This window comes from Pipistrellus hanaki (genome assembly GCF_964339955.1).
Source record: "Pipistrellus hanaki genome assembly, chromosome: 7".
Taxonomy (NCBI): domain Eukaryota; kingdom Metazoa; phylum Chordata; class Mammalia; order Chiroptera; family Vespertilionidae; genus Pipistrellus; species Pipistrellus hanaki.
Genome location: NC_140509.1, coordinates 38596257 through 38614754, shown reverse-complemented (window position 1 = coordinate 38614754; position 18498 = coordinate 38596257).

Genomic DNA, 18498 nt, shown 5'->3' with positions numbered 1-18498 from the left:
GTAACTAGTCAGAAACGGTGACATTATTTAATAGAGTCAATAATGAATAAGCTCTTTAAAAATCCCGGAAACCAAGTTGAATGGACCATGCTTCACAATGTCAACAGACAGAGCTGTAAATATTTCCCTTCAAAATCACAACAGTCTAATGTAGGGTCTCTCTGCAGTAAATTCCTCCCTCCTGGCCGAGACCATCAGTTGCCATGGTAACAGAGTTAAAGCAGCAAGTGGCAAAAAATCGTTTTTCATCCCCAGCGTGATGCCTTCCCCTTTTACAAAATAACCCCAACGCTCAGACAGGCAAAATCACAAGAAAAGAAAAGCCCTAATTGTGGACACTCTCGAATTCACAGATGCAAGCTCTTACTTGCTCCACTAATCCATTTCCCCACACCACTCCATCACCTGACCCCTACCACAGATATTTTTTGGTTCATCCCACCTCTTACTATGAATCTCCTGTCTCTTTGGACAGAAGTGCTGGTGATAGTGTCATTCTATGGTTCTTCTATGGACAGCCTGTAACACCCCAGAGCCCTGGTCACCTGCACTCTAAGTCCATTCATAAGCAAACCCAGCTGGAGCCTTACCTGTGTGGGTAAAAATGCATCGCCGCCCCCTCCAGACTGGCCTTCTTTTCTGAGTTTCTTGTTTCTTCTCAAGATGAGGCCCCTTTTCTTAGTCCCAGCTTCTTCAGTGTGGTGTCACCTTTTACATCTCCGCCTCTCCTGAGGTTTCACTGGCTGCTGGCAGATGCAGACACGTCTTTGTCTTGATGCTCCACACCAGCCCTTCCTCTGCCCTCCCCGGCCACGTGGCACACGCAGGAATTTCATGACAGACGTTCTACCAGCTGCCCTCTCTCCCCGCATCATCTTCCTTCTATTCTCATTTCCCCTCGAACCTATTTCTTCACCCTCGGACTTGAATGCAGACGTCGAAGAAAGTTTCTCTATCCTCTGCCTTGGAAAAACAGAGAACTCCTGGTAGGGCAAGACCTGTCCTTGATGAGAACATGAACTGCATTAGAATCAGCTGCTTTGGGATAGAAGCTCCACCACATAGGATATTTCTTAAGTCAATTAGCCTATAGCCGTGGTCGGCAAACTGCGGCTCATGAGCCACATGTGGCTCTTTGGCTCCTTGAGTGTGGCTCTTCCACAAAATACCACGGCCTGGGCAAGTCTATTTTGAAGAAGTGGCGTTAGAAGAAGTTTAAGTTTAAAATATTTGGCTCTCAAAAGAAATTTCAATCGCTGTACTGTTGATATTTGGCTCTGTTGGCTAAAGAGTTTGCCAACCACTAGCTAAAGCACATGTGTCAAACACAAGGCCCGCGGGCCAAATCCAGCCCGCCAGGCCTTGCAATGTGGCCCGCACCGCGCTGTCATCACTGCACTCCGCTGTCAGTTTATGACATTGTCAGTTTATGACTGTTCAGTAAACCATTCGGCCCGCGATTTAGGCTGGATTTTAGATTTTGGCCCCTTCTCTGATTGAGTTCTACACCCCTAAGCTAAAGTAAGATTGGTTTTGTTACTCTATAAATCATTTGCTTAAAGTCACAGAGCCCCGTAGAAGGTGTTAAGTAAAGACTTACTGTATCTCAAAAACTTACTATATATCAACTTCTATGGAATTTCTTTAATATCTTTCAATAAAGTTTTATAATTCCCTTCATAAAAATATGTACATTTTCATTTCATCCATTTTAGTACCTTGTATTTTGTTGCTATTGTATTATAATAATTGCTCTATTTTTCTCTTCAACTTTTTAAAAAAATATATTTTATTGATTTTTTACAGAGAGGAAAAGAGAGGGATAGAGAGTTAAAAACATCGATGAGAGAGAATCATCTATCAGCTGCCTCTTGCACCCCCCCCCCCCCCCCCAGTGGGGATGTGCCCGCAACCAAGGCACATGCCCTTGACAGGAATCAAACCTGGGACCTTTCAGTCTGCAGGCTGATGCTCTATCCACTGAGCCAAACGGGTTTTGGCTCAACTTTCTATTTAGATAATGAACACTATCTGTGAATGATGATGGTTTTGTTTCTTACTTTGAAATTCTTACATCTATAATTCCCCTTTTTTCCTGTACTGGAAGCTGACCCCCTCCTCCCTCCATAAAAGAGTAATAGTGCAAAGTCCTTATCACTTTAAAGGAATGCTTCCAATGTTTCACCATTAAATAGTTAGTTTGCTTTAGTTTAACAAATGTTATTAGATTAAAGAAGTCCCTTTTTAGTTTAGTTTGAAAAGCATTTTAAACAATTTTAATGTGTTAATTTTATCAAATTTTAAAATTCTGTTTTCTACATTAAGTATGATTTTACTGTTGCATTAAAATTTTTTAAAATACATTTTATTGATTTTTTTAGAGAGAGGAAGAGAGAGAGATAGAGAGCCAGAAACATCGATGAGAGAGAATCATCGATTAGCTGCCTCTTGCTCAGCCCCTACTGAGGATGTGCCTGCAACCAACGTACATGCCCTTGACCGGAATCGAACCTGGGACCCTTCAGTCCACAGGCCAACACTCTATGCACTGAACCAAACCAGTTTCAGGTGCATTAAAATTTTTATTAGGTTGAGTCAATTTTCATCTGCTCAAGTTTGCAAATAAAGGTGCTTTGTTTTCTAAATCATCAATTTTTAAAATGTTTTGTCTGCGTCTGCTGAGATAGGCGAAGGGCCTCTTCCTGGTTCACAGGAGGCTCCTTCCTGCTGTGCCCTCACAGGGCCGAGGGGCTGCAGGTGTCTCTGGGCCTTTTCTTTTTTTCTTTTCTTTTTTTTTTTTTATATATATTTTATTGATTTTTTTTTGCCCCCCTCCCTCTCTCCCACACATCCCCTCCCTCCCCAGAGTTTTATGTCCATTGGTTGTACTTATATGCATGTATAAAAGTCCTTCGGTTGATCTATTATCTCCCCCAGATCTTCCTCCCCTCCCCGCTGTAATTTGACAGTCTGCTTGTTGATATACTGTCTCTATATCTATCTTTTGGTTCATCAGTTTATAATGTTCTTTATTATCCACAAATGATAGCAGCACCGATCCCACCCCTGAGGCCTCCCCTCTCCTGGGGTGAGCATCTCCCAAAGGCCCATCCTCTAACACCATTACCTTTAAGGCTTACAGTTTCAATGTACTGCATGGATTTGGGGGGCTGGGGTATGGGGTGGGGGGCACAGAATTTAGACCATAGCAAGGATTCTGTGATTTTTTTTTCTTTTCTGAGTCAGTTTTACCAACATATTTACCCAGAAAAGGGTTTGTTTCATCGAACTCTTCTCATTTACTAAAAAATTTTGTTCAAAGTATTTTCTTGTTTCTCATATATCTGTAGTTAAGGCCATTTTCCCATTTCTATTATTTACTTATTCTCTCTCTCTCTCTCTCTCTCTCTCTCTCTCTCTCTCTCTCTCATCAGTCATTTCAAAGCTTTTATTGGCATTTTAAAAGAATGAATTTCTAGTTTGCCTACCATCTCTAATGTATTTTTGTTCCCAGTCCTCAATACTTCTGCCCTTACCTTTATTATCTACTCACTGTGGGTGCTTTAGTACATCTCCTTTTCTTCCTGGGACTAGGGAGCAAAGGTTGAGAGGAGGAAGAAGGAAATGTACTATTCTTGAAATGAAATTAAGCCAAGAAAAATCAAGACTGGCATTTCCTCTGAGAAGGGCTAGATTCGAGATGTTCTTTACAGGAGAAGTTTTGAAACCCTTCTTCTGAGCTATTTGGAAATCCCTAAAAGCAATGTTCTAGGGAAAGCTTTTCAGAGAATATTAATGTTTTTGTTGCACAATGAATTTCTATGAAATCTTAGAGGCAAAGGAAAAGGATTTTCTTTTTTTTTTTTTTTATGCTGTGATTCATAGCAGAACTCATCACAAATGCTGCATTACAGCATGGCTGTCAGGAAAGAAGAGAGTAAGGAAGCAATGACTATATAATTTATAAGTCACAATCCATGGCCGGGGCTTTTTTAGTATCTGGCATTTTGTCTAGCTGATGAGCTCCTACCCACATGTAGCCACGACCCACACAAATGGCAGGATTTCCCTATCTGCAAGCACTCAAATGCTATGGAAGAGTTGGCTCATATATGTCTTCATTGCCATTCACCAATGTGATCCCTTCGGTAACTCAGAATTTCTGATGTCCTCTGAGCTCACTGGGCTGATTCTTTCATCCCTCGATATAGTAGAGTTTATTTTTCCATCAGGAAGCTCCTAGTTTAATGTGCACAGTTAAATCAGCCAACAATGGAGGTGCATGACAATAAATGCCACCCTAGAAATGAACAAAGGCTGCTATGGACGAGAAGTAGAGAAAGAATCCCTCACTCAGCCTTAAGGAGTCGTAACAGGATTCCTGGAGGAAGAATTGAAGTTGACATTATCAAGCTGATGGAATCTCTTTCAAAATGGGCATGGGTGGGTAAGAGGAGTGGGCACCAGGTGGGTGATGGAGTTGGTGGTCTGTGTAGAGGCAGTGAGGCCAGACCCACAAAGGGGCCAGTGTTCCCACTAAAACACTCTAGTGGTGAGAAAGGAGGCAGGAGAGGAGGGGTGAGCGGTGAAGGGCACTGTTGTTCACTAGAACGGTTGGTGGTGCCTTCCCACCCAGAGGAGGCTCACCAGCTCTCAGCTCCCACCCAAAGGGAACCATGCCACTCACTGGACAGAGCCACTTACTTGGAGATAAGAGCTCTCGCGCGCGCTCATTCTCTCTCTCTCTCTCTCTCTCTCTCTCTCTCTCTCTCTCTCTCTCTCTCTCTTTCTCTCTCTTCACCTCTCTCCCTCCATACATAATAGAGTTATAGAGAAATAAATATATATTATTTACATGTGCTTATAAACATATATTTAACTATGTCTATCCATCTATCGACCTATCTATATATCTCCTGTTGGCTCTATTTCTCTGAAAAACCCTAATACATATCCCAACTGTTCCAAAGTATTTTCAGATGACTAAGCAGCCACATTCAGTACAATTTAACTTTACATTTTGTAGGTTCAAGCAATTTATTTTTAGGGCAATGAATATACTTTCCACAGATTTATTTTTAATGATTTTCCTTGTTTCCTCCCAATCTATTGCTTACTGTTCCAGGTCATTCCCCCCACCTCCCATATATGATTGCTCTCACAGCAAACACACTAAAAGGATAGAAATGATGGGTTCAGCAGAGACTGACCTCTGGAGTCTGGAAATACTATTTGATCTGCTCTCTTACTAGTGAGCATTAACCCTGCCGCCTACGCTGCTGCTCATTCTGCCGTGAGACTTAGGTATGGCACGGTGTACGAGTGAGGTGGCAGCGCTGGAAGAAACAAAGTTTGCGGAGTAAAATGTGATTAAACCAGGATCAGCAGAGATCTTGGAAGCTTACGGAAGGTTTTGGCGATGCCGACTAGGGAGAGGTGGAGAGTAAGAGATGGGATACTTTCTCCAGGGCTGGCAGATCAGGGCTCTAATGAGGACGAGTGCCTGGCCTCTGAATGGCACTACCCCCCCCCCACTCTCCTCTAACACCCTTCCCCGCCTCTCCCCCGTCTTCCCTTCCAATCTCTAAAAATCAATGGAAAAAAATATCTTCCTGTAAGGATTAACAACAACAAAATGTGTAGCTGCACACACGAACACTGCGTTAACCTCTCTTCTGCAGATTTGTGCTCCTGCCTTCCAAGTGGACTAATGGCTGGACATGCTTTTTGCCTGCTTTCATCAGGTATCAGCACCAGTAAGCACAAAGAAGAGGTTCTGTTACGTGACTGTCGGCAACAAACCACAGTGGCACTGAAATAGTCAAAGTGTCGAGCAACTTTTTTGAATCTTATGGTTTATCCTTGGGACAAATGTATTGACATTTTACTGCAGACACCAAAGCAATGGTGGGTAAAACTCCTGGTGCCTTAATATAAGTTAAGGTAATTGCTCTGCATCAGGGAGGGTATCAACCTTACATGCGGACAGAAAAAAATAAAAGGCCAATTAAGAATGCAGAATCACAGTGAGTGTGACAAAATGGTTAGTATACAGTATCCATTCTGCTGTGTGCTAAGGAAGACAGTAGTTTCAAGGAAAAGCACTTGAAATTACAAATTGAGCTACCTGCTTAATTTATAGACCATTTATACTTGAAATAACAAGAGACATACAAACTATGGTTATTCAGACAAGTTTATTTTGCAGACATTTTTTGGAAAATTAACAAAGTCACCTGTCACTGCCAGGACTGACTTTTTTTTTTTTCCTAATTTTATATTTAATTCAAATAGTATGCATTATTAATATTAGCCTGACTCAAAATTTATGCATGATCAATAGTCATTTTTTATTAAGTTTCAACTTTAGGAGATTAGAGTTTTGAAAAACTTGTATCCTAATGTGGGTTTGACAGCTTCTTAACACTTCAAGATATTTTTATGAGATTGATGGAGCTTTTAATAAATGTGATTTTTTTATATTGTATAATTTTTAGATATCAACCTTTGGAAAATCTGCACAACTTGGAGAACTAATTACCAATGTGCGCTTTGGTGGAAATATGCATGAGTAAAGGAACCATTTAAAGTGCAAGGTAGACTAGTGGCTTTTAATGTTACGAAGTATAAGAAGTCATTGATATCATTTCAGATTCCACAATACAGCCCATCTTGAAGAAACTACCACTGTTGAATTTTGGTATTAGATAAAGGAAGGCAGGCCTCAGTTATGTAAAGGCCCTTTAAATGCTCCTCTCATGCTCTGTTGGTGGGCATGTAAAATGGTGGAGGTTCCTCAAAGCATTAAACACAGCAGCTTTATTCAAAATGGCTGCAAACCGGAAATGACCCAAAAGTCCATCTATAGATAAATGGATAAACAACCTTGGTATATTCATGCAATGGAATACTTCTCAGTAATAAGAAAGGCAATACACACAACATCATGGATACTCACAACAACATGGATTCAACTTCAAAATAAATCTGTTGAGTGACAGACAGAAAGTATACATTGTATATGATTCTACTTTTAGAAAATGCAAGTCAATAGTGACAGCTGATCAGTGGTTTGCCTGGGGATGGACAGGGAGGCTGTGATTACAGAAGGCTATGAATGCACAGGTTCACAGGGAAATTTTGGCTGGTAGTGCCCTGTCCATTGTCTTGATTGCAGTGATTGTTTCACAGTTGTATGCAGGTGCCCAAACATATCACATTATACACTTTAAATACACACAGTGTATTCTATGCTGATTGTACCTCAAGAAGTTAAAACCTTTCAAAGGAAAAAAATTAAAAACAAAGACAAAAAGAGGCCCCTGAAGCAGTCAGGCCTGATTGGTGCCTAAAGCATTCCTGATAATTAAAGAGGCCACTGTTTCATCTGGTCACAGAAATGCAATTACTTTTTAAGAATGATCCTCCATTTGTTTTTCCTGTCCATTTGGTCTACTCATGATCCATTACTCAGTTTGGACTTCCCAGAACCAAAGAATCCTGCAAGAAGTCACCCTCCCTCCAATTCAGGCTTAGCATGCTCACCATCAAGCTCCTCTTTCCACTTTTGAAGTTGAATGAAAAAAACAAAACAAAAAACACGACATAGAATATCTATTCATTTGGATAAGATCAACTTTATCTCCTTCTCCCCCTCTAGGAAGAGGGAACTTTCCATGTCCTTCTCTAACCCTGACACAAACCTTCCCATGATGTATGATATATCACAGATCCAGGCAATATGTATATACAGGAGGTAGTTTTCTGAAAAGTATTTTTTTATGAGCTTTCTTCAACAAATTCCAAAACTAGTTAATGAGCTCAAGAGATTAGCCTGGCTCAAAATTTATTCATGATCACCAGACATCGTTAAAAAAAAAAAAAAAAAAATCAAGGCCTCCTAAGACCCAAGCGTCTTTGTTGCAGCTGCTCGGAGATTTTGTGACATCCATTCTAGCCTCTTGGCAGTAATAATGCAGAATTCTGGGCTACAGCACAGAGGCAAAGTCAACAGGGCCCCTGGAGGGGAAGCCAATGGTGTGGAAACAAACTTCAGGTGTTCTGATAACTAAGAGAATTTGACCTATAATAAAAACACCAGAAATACTAAAAGTGAAACCCTAAAAAAAAAAAAAGGTTTTGATCAGAAAAACACTGCAAAATAAAGAGAAATGGATTTTTATGGCCTTTAGTATTATGTCCTGGTTCAAAAAATCACAAAACAACATAGAGGAGGGTCTCCCAGGTGCAGTGCAATAGAAAACTCACTCATTCTGGTGGTTAGTCTGGTATAAAAAGAAAGACAGGGAAGCCCAATGGGAAAGAGCAGGGATCTTTGGCTCCTGGGACACGAGTTCAAGTTCTGTCTCCAGCACTCTCTAGCTGTATGACCTCAAGTTACTTTTGCTAAGTCTCATTTTCTCCTCTATGAAAGAGGGGTCAGAATGCCACCTATCTTACACCATTGTTTTTCGGTGAGCTAACCGATCAGTCAGGAGAGTGCTTAGTAGTTAGTTAGGATTCAGTAACTGTCAGCTTGATTATGACATGTGCTTTCAGCAGCTATTTATCAGAGTTCTCTAAACCTGCCCCATCACAAAAACCACTTGGGCCCCTTGTGAAGCAGATTGCAGGGCCGTGCCTCAGACCTGCTGAACCTGCGCCCCCAGGGAGGAGCTGGGAGTCTGGAACAAGAACCTCAGGATCCAGGCACAGTCGGGAACAGATGAAGTTAGTAAAATCCGTATTCCCAACAGCTGTAGGTCTTAGACTTGGAATCTGGTTCAAGTACACACTCCCAGCATTCCTACCTTCCTATATTCCCACAACCGCCACCACCACCCCCATTCCCTCATGCCCCCAAACCCAGAAATTCTGATTTAGCTCTGGAATGGAGTCCACAAAATCATACTTAAAACGAGCCCCTTTGTGATTCTAGGAAAGGGGCTCTTGGCCCACACTTTGGGAAACACAGACCAATGTAGTCATACTCCCATCCTGTATAATAAAAGCCTAAAATGCAAATCGACCAAAAGTGGTGGAATGATTGGTCTCTATGATGTCCACTGACCACCAGGGGGCAGACACTCAATACAGGAGCTGCCCACAGCCCACAGGCCCCAGGCCAGCCAAGGCGGTACCAGGGGCCTCCCCCTCTTCCCTGCCTGATTTCCTTGCTGATCACCCTGCAGAGGGAGGCGACCAGTGGCAGGGGTGGGGCCAGCTGACAAGCAGCAGCGGGGAGGGGGGGTGGGCCTGGGGATGGGGGGGGGCTGGTAATGAGGGGGGGGCAGGACCAATGAGCAGGCAGTGCTAGGATTTCCAAGGCAGGTGCCAGCAAGGCCCCCAATGGCCCTGCTGGTCACCCCACATTTCAGCCCTGATTCCTGGCCAGGCCTAGAGACCCTACCCATGCATAAATTTCATGCATCGGCCTCTAGTTTAGAATAAAAAGAGAACTCTAAGAATAGTTTGTAATATGGGGTGCAGTGGGGGTGTTTTATAGCTTTGCTTCACTTTATCTCTCTGCCAACTATTATTCTTTCTCAAACCAGATTAAAATTGTCCCTCCTGCCGAAACCAGTTTGGCTCAGTGGTAGAGCGTCGGTCTGCGGACTGAAAGGTCCCAGGTTTGATACCGGTCAAGGGCATGTACGCTGGTTGCGGGCACATCCCCGATAGGGGGTGTGCAGGAGGCAGCTGGTCGATGTTTCTCTCTCATCAACGTTTCTAGCTCTCTATCTCTCTCCCTTCCTCTCTGTAAAATATCAATAAAATATATTTTAAAAATAAATAAATAAATAAATAAATAAATAGATAGATAGATAAAATTGTCCCTCCTCTGCCAAGGTCTCTGGCTTGGGGTTAAAAACTCACTCCCCATCTAGGATGCATTTGATCCATCCGTTAAAGGTTTGCATGGTAGTGGGGTGCAGGCCTTTTTCTCTGCTCTGATCACCTAGTCTGACTCAGTGCCTGTAGGCACCCTGAAGGCAGAGGCGGTGCTTGCTTCACTGGTGTGTGAAGCTGGGCACTCCTGAGGCATCTCTGATGAGCCGAGGGACTCGCAGGAAGCGTGAAGACCGAGGCGAGAGCAGGCCTGCGCGTGCACAGAAGTGCTCAGGCCACAGTGAGACTGAGTAGCGCTGACTTCCCAGCCGCCCCACTGCCCTCCCCCTGGTTCTGGGTTTGCCTGATGCACTGAGGTAAAGCCACAGGCGGATCCTTAGAGCAGAGCCAGGCTACGTGGGGGTGACGTGTGTGATGTGTGTGAGCTGCATTGCAGGGCACTCGATGGGTCAAAGGTAAACACAAAACCCTACAAGCAGCCGAAAGGCCGGCCTGAGAAGATGTGCCGGACGTCTGAGCGGCAGGGTGTTGACTCTGGGGAGAAGCAGACTCCAGCAGGCAGCTGACCTCTGACCCCGCGGACCTCAGCTGTGAACCCAGAAATCATCTCACTGGGACAAGGGTGCAGTCGTCCACATAGAGTTAACAGCCAGAACAAAACAGAGCTGAGGATATAACTAGCAGCAAAACTGTGTCCCCCACCCCCAGGGGGACTAACTGCCCTCTCCAAAACGGATATGAGCGCCTGTGGGCAGGTGAGCAGGGGCAGGGGAAGGGGGCTTCACCCGGCATCCGCCGCCTCTGCAAACGCGTTCACTCTGTCCTTAAAAGCCGGCCCAGACACTCACGGCTATTTTCCATAATGTCCCAATTCAGAACTCCCCAGTTCTTGAAGCTCATCTAAAATAATGATCAGGGAGCTTTCACATCCTTTGATATGTGGCCGTGTAAAAGCTTGAAATTTACCTCTGAGAAGCAGCAGCAGTCAGAGAGAGTTAGGGGGAAGAATAAAAATCTGGGGAGCACTGAAGTCTATTCCGATAGACTTCCTCCAGGACACATCTTCCTGTAATGACGTTTAATGTCTCATTTGCTGGGAGAGCTCTGGCAAGTGATTTGCACTCCTAGTTCCTCCCTTTCTTCCCTCCTGGTCCACAGCCAGACACGGGGCCGGTCATGTGCACACACCTCCCTCTCCTAAGAGTGAGGACTAAAGCGCTTCTCGCAGCTCCACGGGGATCATGCCGCTGAATGATGAAAGGAGAAGCATCTTACACTTAGAATTACAGGTAATAATGGAAATTGTCAGGATGGAAGTTTTCTTAACAAATTCTGGAAATCTCAGTGTCTCAGTATGCTGAATAAAGGGTTTTGCTAAAAAAAAAAAATAATAATAATAATAAAATAAAAAAATAAAGGAAGGGTTGCTTCTTTTTTAATTTATTTTTTTCTTTATTAATTAAGGTATTATATATGTGTTCTTATCGTCCTATTGTGCTTTTGTGTGTGTTGTGTGTTTTTAAATATATTTTATTGAATTTTTTTACAGAGAGGAAGGGAGAGGGATAGAAGGGAGAGAAACATCGATCAGCCGCCTCCTACACCCCCCATAGGGGATGTGCCTGCAACCAAGGTATATGCCCTTGACCGGAATCAAACCTGGGACCCTTCAGTCTAAAGGCCGACGCTCTATCCACTGAGCCAAACCGGTTTCAGCTGCTTCTTTGTTTTTTAATGGCCACACAGGGATAACACCAATAAACAAAAATCTCATTGGTATCCTTTTGTCCACACATACCTGCTCCAAATAGCTTAGAGGCAAAGGAAGGATTACTGTTTTGTATCATGAGCATGGAGGTCTTTAGAACATGAAACGATGATTCAGTCTGTAACAGTCACAGGTGATCTCATCATTAAGTTCTATTTGCTAAGTTCCCATATTCACAGAATTCTCCCAACTTACACATCTCAAGTCAGCTTGTAAACTTCACGTATTATTTTCTTCCCATTCTTTTATCTATCCTCCCTTCCGATATGCTTTTAGCTTCAAGTAACACAGCCCAATAAGAGTAGCTTAAATCATGGACACATGTTGTTTACTTAACGAGGAGCCCAGAAATAAATGGTCTGAGGATGGTTGGGCGTCTCTCTCAACAACACCATCAAGACCCAGACTATTTATCCTGTTGCTTCACCATCCTTAGTGTTACCCTACTGTCCTCTTGTTTTTCATCAAATGCTCATTAGATGGCGGGTGTGACCCCAGCATCACACCCTTCCATCATTTTCAATGCCAGAAAGCAGGAAGAGAAAGGCAGGTACAAAACTAGAGGCCTGGTGCACAAAATTTATGCACAGGTAGGGTTCCTAGGCCTGGCCAGTGATCAGGGCCGATAGGGGCCTTCCAGCCGCTGGCCAGGGCCTTCCTTCATTCTGTGCTGCCCCCTGGTGGTCAGCTCACGTCATAGTGAGTGATCAAACTCCCAGTCTCCTGGTGGAACTCCTGAGGGGACACTTTGCATATTAGCCATATATATATGTTTTTGTCCCAGATATGGACACATGTGGCTCAGGTTCCTCTTCAAGGAAGGAACTGGCAGCTAGCAGGCATATTATCAACAACCTGCCTATCCCGAGGTGACCCCTGCCTGGAGCAGCCCACTTCCAATGACTGAGTATTGCGGCCAATGGGGAAGCTGGATGTATGTTTACATAACATCCTTCTGCCCACCCTGCTTCTGCCGGCCCTCTGCCACAGGTGTAGATCCTAAGGGCCACCTGACAAACACCTTGAATCGGACTCAGACTCAGAGTCTGCTTCCCAGAAAAACCTAATTGTGGCAGTTTTTAATAGCCCTTCCACAACCTGTCTGCACGTTACATTTTTACTTTACGTCACTGCAGACATGGTGAAGTACTTCTTTAATTCTAATTCTTCAGCTTAGCATTCTATCATGATCAGTTCCTCGCATTATTATGCAGCCTCCATAAGTACTTATTCAAAATGTGAAACTAAAGGTATATCACCATATTACAGAATCTACGAAAAAGGAAAAAGAGAAAGTGACTTATAACTCCACTTGATTTCATATTTTGTATATTTTCTTAATTTTCCCCTATAAGTAGTTGTTACAAGGTTACCTTCACAATGTATAAAGTGCCCTGCCTTCTTTAAGATTTTTTTTTTTTTTTAGTGCTCTCCCTTGGGCCAACAAGGATTAAAGGTAGACTGTCAAGCCACATACATTTAGTAAAGTGTAAGCTAGGCCTTAGCTAGGGGCTCCTACTCTGCAGATATTTATGTAAACATACATCCAGCACAAGGCACATGGCAAGTGAGAATCCAGAGCCCTCATATGGTTTTGAGAATTTCTGACTGCTCACTTGTTCATATTTTCTCCAGCTGCCTGTCTATCAATGAAACAACTGGCTGCCCAAGTCCTGCCATGTCCACCTGGATAACACAGAACATTTAAAAAAATATATTTTTAAAATTAGATTTCAGAGAGGAAGGGAGAGAAGAGAGATATAGATACACAAATGATGTGAGAGAATCATTGATTGGCTGCCTCCTGCACGCCCCACACTTGGGATTGAGCCCACAACCCAGGCATGTGCCCTGACTGGGAATTGAACTGTGACCTCCTGTTTCATACGTTGATTAATGCTCAACCACTGAGCCATGCCAGTTGGGCAACATAGCACTTTGATTAGTTGCCACATATACACAAAACCCCACAACGTAAACAAAAGCAGGATCTACTTTCACCAGACATTTTGTGACTTTGCATATTTCATTAAAGTTTGGGGCTCTAGGATGCAAAGATGTCTGCCATCTTGCTGGCTCCCCCATCCTTACTCCCCTGCGGAAGCAACAGACAAACCCCCTCACCTCACCTCACCTCACAGGACAAGGCCACCACTTTCAGGCCCTCCAGGCCAGTGGTCGTCAACCTTTCAGACCTCACGACCACCAGTGATCCAGGGACCACCAGTTGGCTACCACTGTCCTATGACTTTTCATCAATGTTATAACAAAACGACGATGTGAAATAACGTAATTTGAGGACCTGATGTATATACCATGTTCAAGGATAGGAAGAACAAATATTATAAAGCTGTTATTTCCCACCCAAATAATCTACAAAACTGAGGTAGTTCAGTCACAATCCCAACAGTATTGTTCATAGAATTTGACAACTTGGTCTTAAAATTCATATTAAAAATAACCAAGTATAGATATGACAATTTTTAAGAACTTCAGGATAAAAATCCTTATCCTAGCAGCATGCAGACTTCCCTAAACCCAGATGAATGAAGCCATGTGGTTCAGGGCGGGGCCAGACTCAGAGACCTAGGAACAGAATAGAGAGCCCCTGCATCGGCAGATTCACATGTGAAAACCTGAGATATGGCAGAATCGGCTTTTCAAATCATAAATGAAAGGACAAAGCAGTCCAGTGTCTTTCACATTTTTTTTCATATCACAGTAAGAAATTTATTTTATATTGCAATCCAAACCACAGTTTTGTATACATAGGTAAACATACACATATAACAAAAACAAGGCTCAAAGAAAATAGTTATAATTACCATGTGTGATACATTCTGGTGTTTTCTACTCAGTCCCATTTTATGAAAATGTAAAACTCACAAAATTGCTGCAACCCACAAAATTGATTTCATAACCACCGCACCATTTTGACCTTCGGTCTGAAAGTCGTGGATGGAAAGGTTCTGGATAAAGAGTTCTGCCAGTGCCACGCTAGTGGGGTGGGAGTGTGCAGGCAGGTACTGCGGCCAACAGGGATGTTGTGTGAAACAACTGTTCCCCGCGGGTCAGAGAGGGAGTTCATTTGCAGCATCTGCCCATTTTTGTGCTATAAATATACCCGCTATACTGATACAAGCTAGCAATGTGTTGTGTTTAAAGAAATTCCTCAGAATTCTAGTCCTGGCTCCACTTCTTTACCTCACTTAGCTTCTTTAAACCATCACTGTAAAAGAGAGTACTTACTGTTGTGGAGCAAACACGAGTAAAGACCTCTGGAGTCCAGACCAAATTAAAATTTAGGGAGCTTTTATAAGCCAGCTGGCTGGGCGGCCAGCCAGCCAGCGACTGCTCTACCTTTCTCCAAAGAGCAGCCCCGACCCTTTTTGCAAGACCACTTTTTAAGCACATTAGTAGCATACTGTTTTTGCAGAGTAAGCAACCCAAGACAAAACAGTTTTTCCAAGCAATGTCAGAGTCATGCCATTGATAACCATGTTATTCACAGGGCCATCCTGTTCTTCAGAAAGCTGACAGTGTTCTAAGAAAGAAGGCCTACGTGCTGGGAAGGGGCCATGAGACTGTATCTCAAGGCCTGGCCTGGTGTCAGCACTGACAACTCTGTCTGGGGCATAGTCCACGGCCTCAGTAGTGCTCAAAAATTCCCACTCTCCAACAAATACCAACTCAATGAAAACATGCACAGTGTCTGGTCCACGCCACCCCTGAGACTGTTACCCACTGGACAGAGCCAGTGGTGCCATCTCTTCCCAGCTCCACGTTCGGTCACCTCACACTGACATGGGCCATCGTGGAAACTGGTGGTTAAAGGTTAACCAGTAACCACTTCGGGGTTGCTGGAAGTGGCTTTGCCAATTGCAAAGCATTATATAAATATTAGATGAGATATCTAACACAATATATAACATATGTAAGATTTTATGGCCAAAAGAACAAAAAGGAGAAACTTTAGGGCTGAAAACACCATCACAAGAATATTGTTCTCCATCTCACAGAGCACCTCCTGCCAGGACCAAGTTTGAGGCTCTCCTCTGCAGCCCACACCAGCCTGGTGGGTCCAGGCGACCAGAGGTCTTTCAATCACCCACCTCAAGGGGCAGAGCTCCAGGGCCAGCGAGCAGGCGGCATCTCCCCGTTACTTTTGACTGCGCTGTGCTCCGTCTGAAACCCTGCTGAGTACAGGGAACCCCGCCTCTGGGCCTTCCCTTTCCGTTTCCTTTGCCACATCTTCATGGGGTGAGGGAGAGTATTCCTTCTTTTCATAGTTTACTGTGCAGAATTCCCACCTCACCAAAGCTTTACCATAATAAAGATTTTAAAATGTACTTATCTATATTTAAAAACATCGCACTTAATATATGAACGGTAACGATGAAAATCTACAAGCTGCATAATGATTTCTGTGATTTTTTCTAAACCGCACAAGAATGAGGCAAGCCCGAGAACTGCCTGTGACAACTGTTATACAAATAAAGCGTCAACTTGCTCAGAAAGTGAGAAATCCTCAGCATAACAAACACCTGAATGTGCTTTACTGAAAACGTCAGCCACCTTTCCCTCAGACGTGCTTAAGGAGCAATTGTAGAGCACAAACAACTACTTTCCCCAGCATGTTCTAAATGAGAGGAAATAGACGGTAATGAACCCACACAGGCTGCCTCAGCGAACACTACAGAACAAACACTCCCCCTGCTATTCTATCACCGCGGGCCGAGACGGCTAATTAGAAAATCCTAAGTCAGAACACAAGCTCTCTGAATGCGAAAAAGTTACCGGCACATTTGCAGGTTTACCTCCAAGTATCCTAAGCTACAAAGCAGCAGACGGAATGTACTACACAATGGAAATGGTCTGTCCCCCCGCTTGCCTTCGTGGCTACAGTTATGACTTCCATTATTTCGGGGTTCCCCATAGGAGCAGAGTAGAAAGGGCCTTGTCATCCCATTGGCTGACTGCCTCCAGACTTGTCCCCTCCAGACGTCCCCTCATCTGCCACCAGAGTTCTCTTCCTAGGATCTGTCATCCACATGGCAACTTCACAGTTGGTTTCTGTCCTAATATTTATTTTGCTCAAATCTAAATTGGTGTATGTCTTTATGCTTGTTCATGCCTTATACACTAACAGCTGTGAAAGCACACATATGATTTACTGTCACACAACAGAAAATATTCATAAAGCATATCTGATAAGGGACTTGGGTATGGGATATGTAAAGGATGCTTACAACTCTATAACAAGGAGAAAAATAATTCAATTTAAAAATAGTAAAAGATTTAAATAGACACCCTACAAAAGATAATACACCAAGCCAATAAGCACATGATGATGATGATATGTTCAATACCATTACACATCAGACAAATGCAAATTAAAACCTCAATCAGCACTAACACTAAAATTTAAAAGATTAATAATTCAAAGTTGGTGAGAATCTGTAATAATAAAAGCATAATATGCTAATTAACCAGATGACCTTCTGGACGACCTTCCAGACAAACCCGGGGCTGCAAGGGAGGCCTGGGTCCTGGGTGCCAGAGGGAAGCCAGTGCCTGCAGCCAGGGGGAAGGAAGGCCTACTCTTGCACGAATTTCATGCATCAGGCCTCTTGTGTGGAATACCTGAAAGTCTCTTACAATACTGGGAACAGTATAAAATGGTATGGACCATTTGTAAAAATAACAAAACACAACAAAATAAACAACTTAGTATTTCCTTAAGAGTTTAAAATAGTATATTCAAACAGCACGATTAACAGATATGCATACTTACATTAGGCCTAGAAATATACACGGAATAAATTAGGGTTAAAACAAAATTAAATATACAGTTACCATAGAACCCAGCAATTTCATTTCTAATCAATCATTTCATTCAAGAAAAATGAAATATTATGGCCCCCATAAGACTTGGACCTGAATGTTGGGAATGGGGACAATAGCAAGCTTCTCTCGAAGAGCCGAGCACTTGCTGGAGGGTGGGGGCAGCAGCCAGGGTCCTCTCAGCTTGCTTTCCGGGTGTGGGACCACTGACTCACTCTAGGGCTCAGTATTGGAGTGCTGCACCCAACGCAGGGCCTCCATTGCATGAGTGGGGATCGGGCTGCAGAAGGGAACTTTAATGGAGAAAATAAACACGTCTTTGCATTTAGATAAGTTGCTCTGGCATTGCTTTGAGGTCTGCCAAACTGGCAACCCAGGGTGAAGATTATTCACACACACACACCCACACACAAAACAAAGCAGAAAGACAGCAAGAGACTGGGACAGGCAGGGTTTCACTTTTCCTTTTCAATAGCTTAGCCCCAATTCAAAATATTACAGACCAAACGGGGTCTCCTTCATTGGTCCAAAGTTGGGGGCCTGTGGTTATCAGCAAAACAGCCCCAAACTAGCTTAGGTCAAGTTCATGTGGCAGAGTAGGTGCACCCGAGGAGAGTGCAGCCAAGTCTTGGCCAGCATAATGAAGCTGGTACAGGCACACCTTGTTTTATTGCATCCACTTTATTGTACTTCACAGGCGCTGCATTTCTTGCAAATGGAAGGCAAGACCCTCTACCAGTAAAAAGATTAGACTCACTTCATTGCGAGACTCACTTTATCACCGTGGTCTGGAAGCGAACCCGCAGTATCTGAGGTGTGCCTGTACTCTGCTGTGTGTCCTCTGACTGTTCCCATTTACATTAAGGTGCACATTGGGGGCCCGTGGTGATATCTAGATAAGACACAATTATCTTACCTTGGACAGGTTTCTCCGTTCTTCACAGACTGTGGCGAGCAGAACGGCTCCCCCAAGATGTCAGCACCCTAATGCCTACAACGTTGACAATGCTATATTAAATGGCAAGAGAGACTTAGCA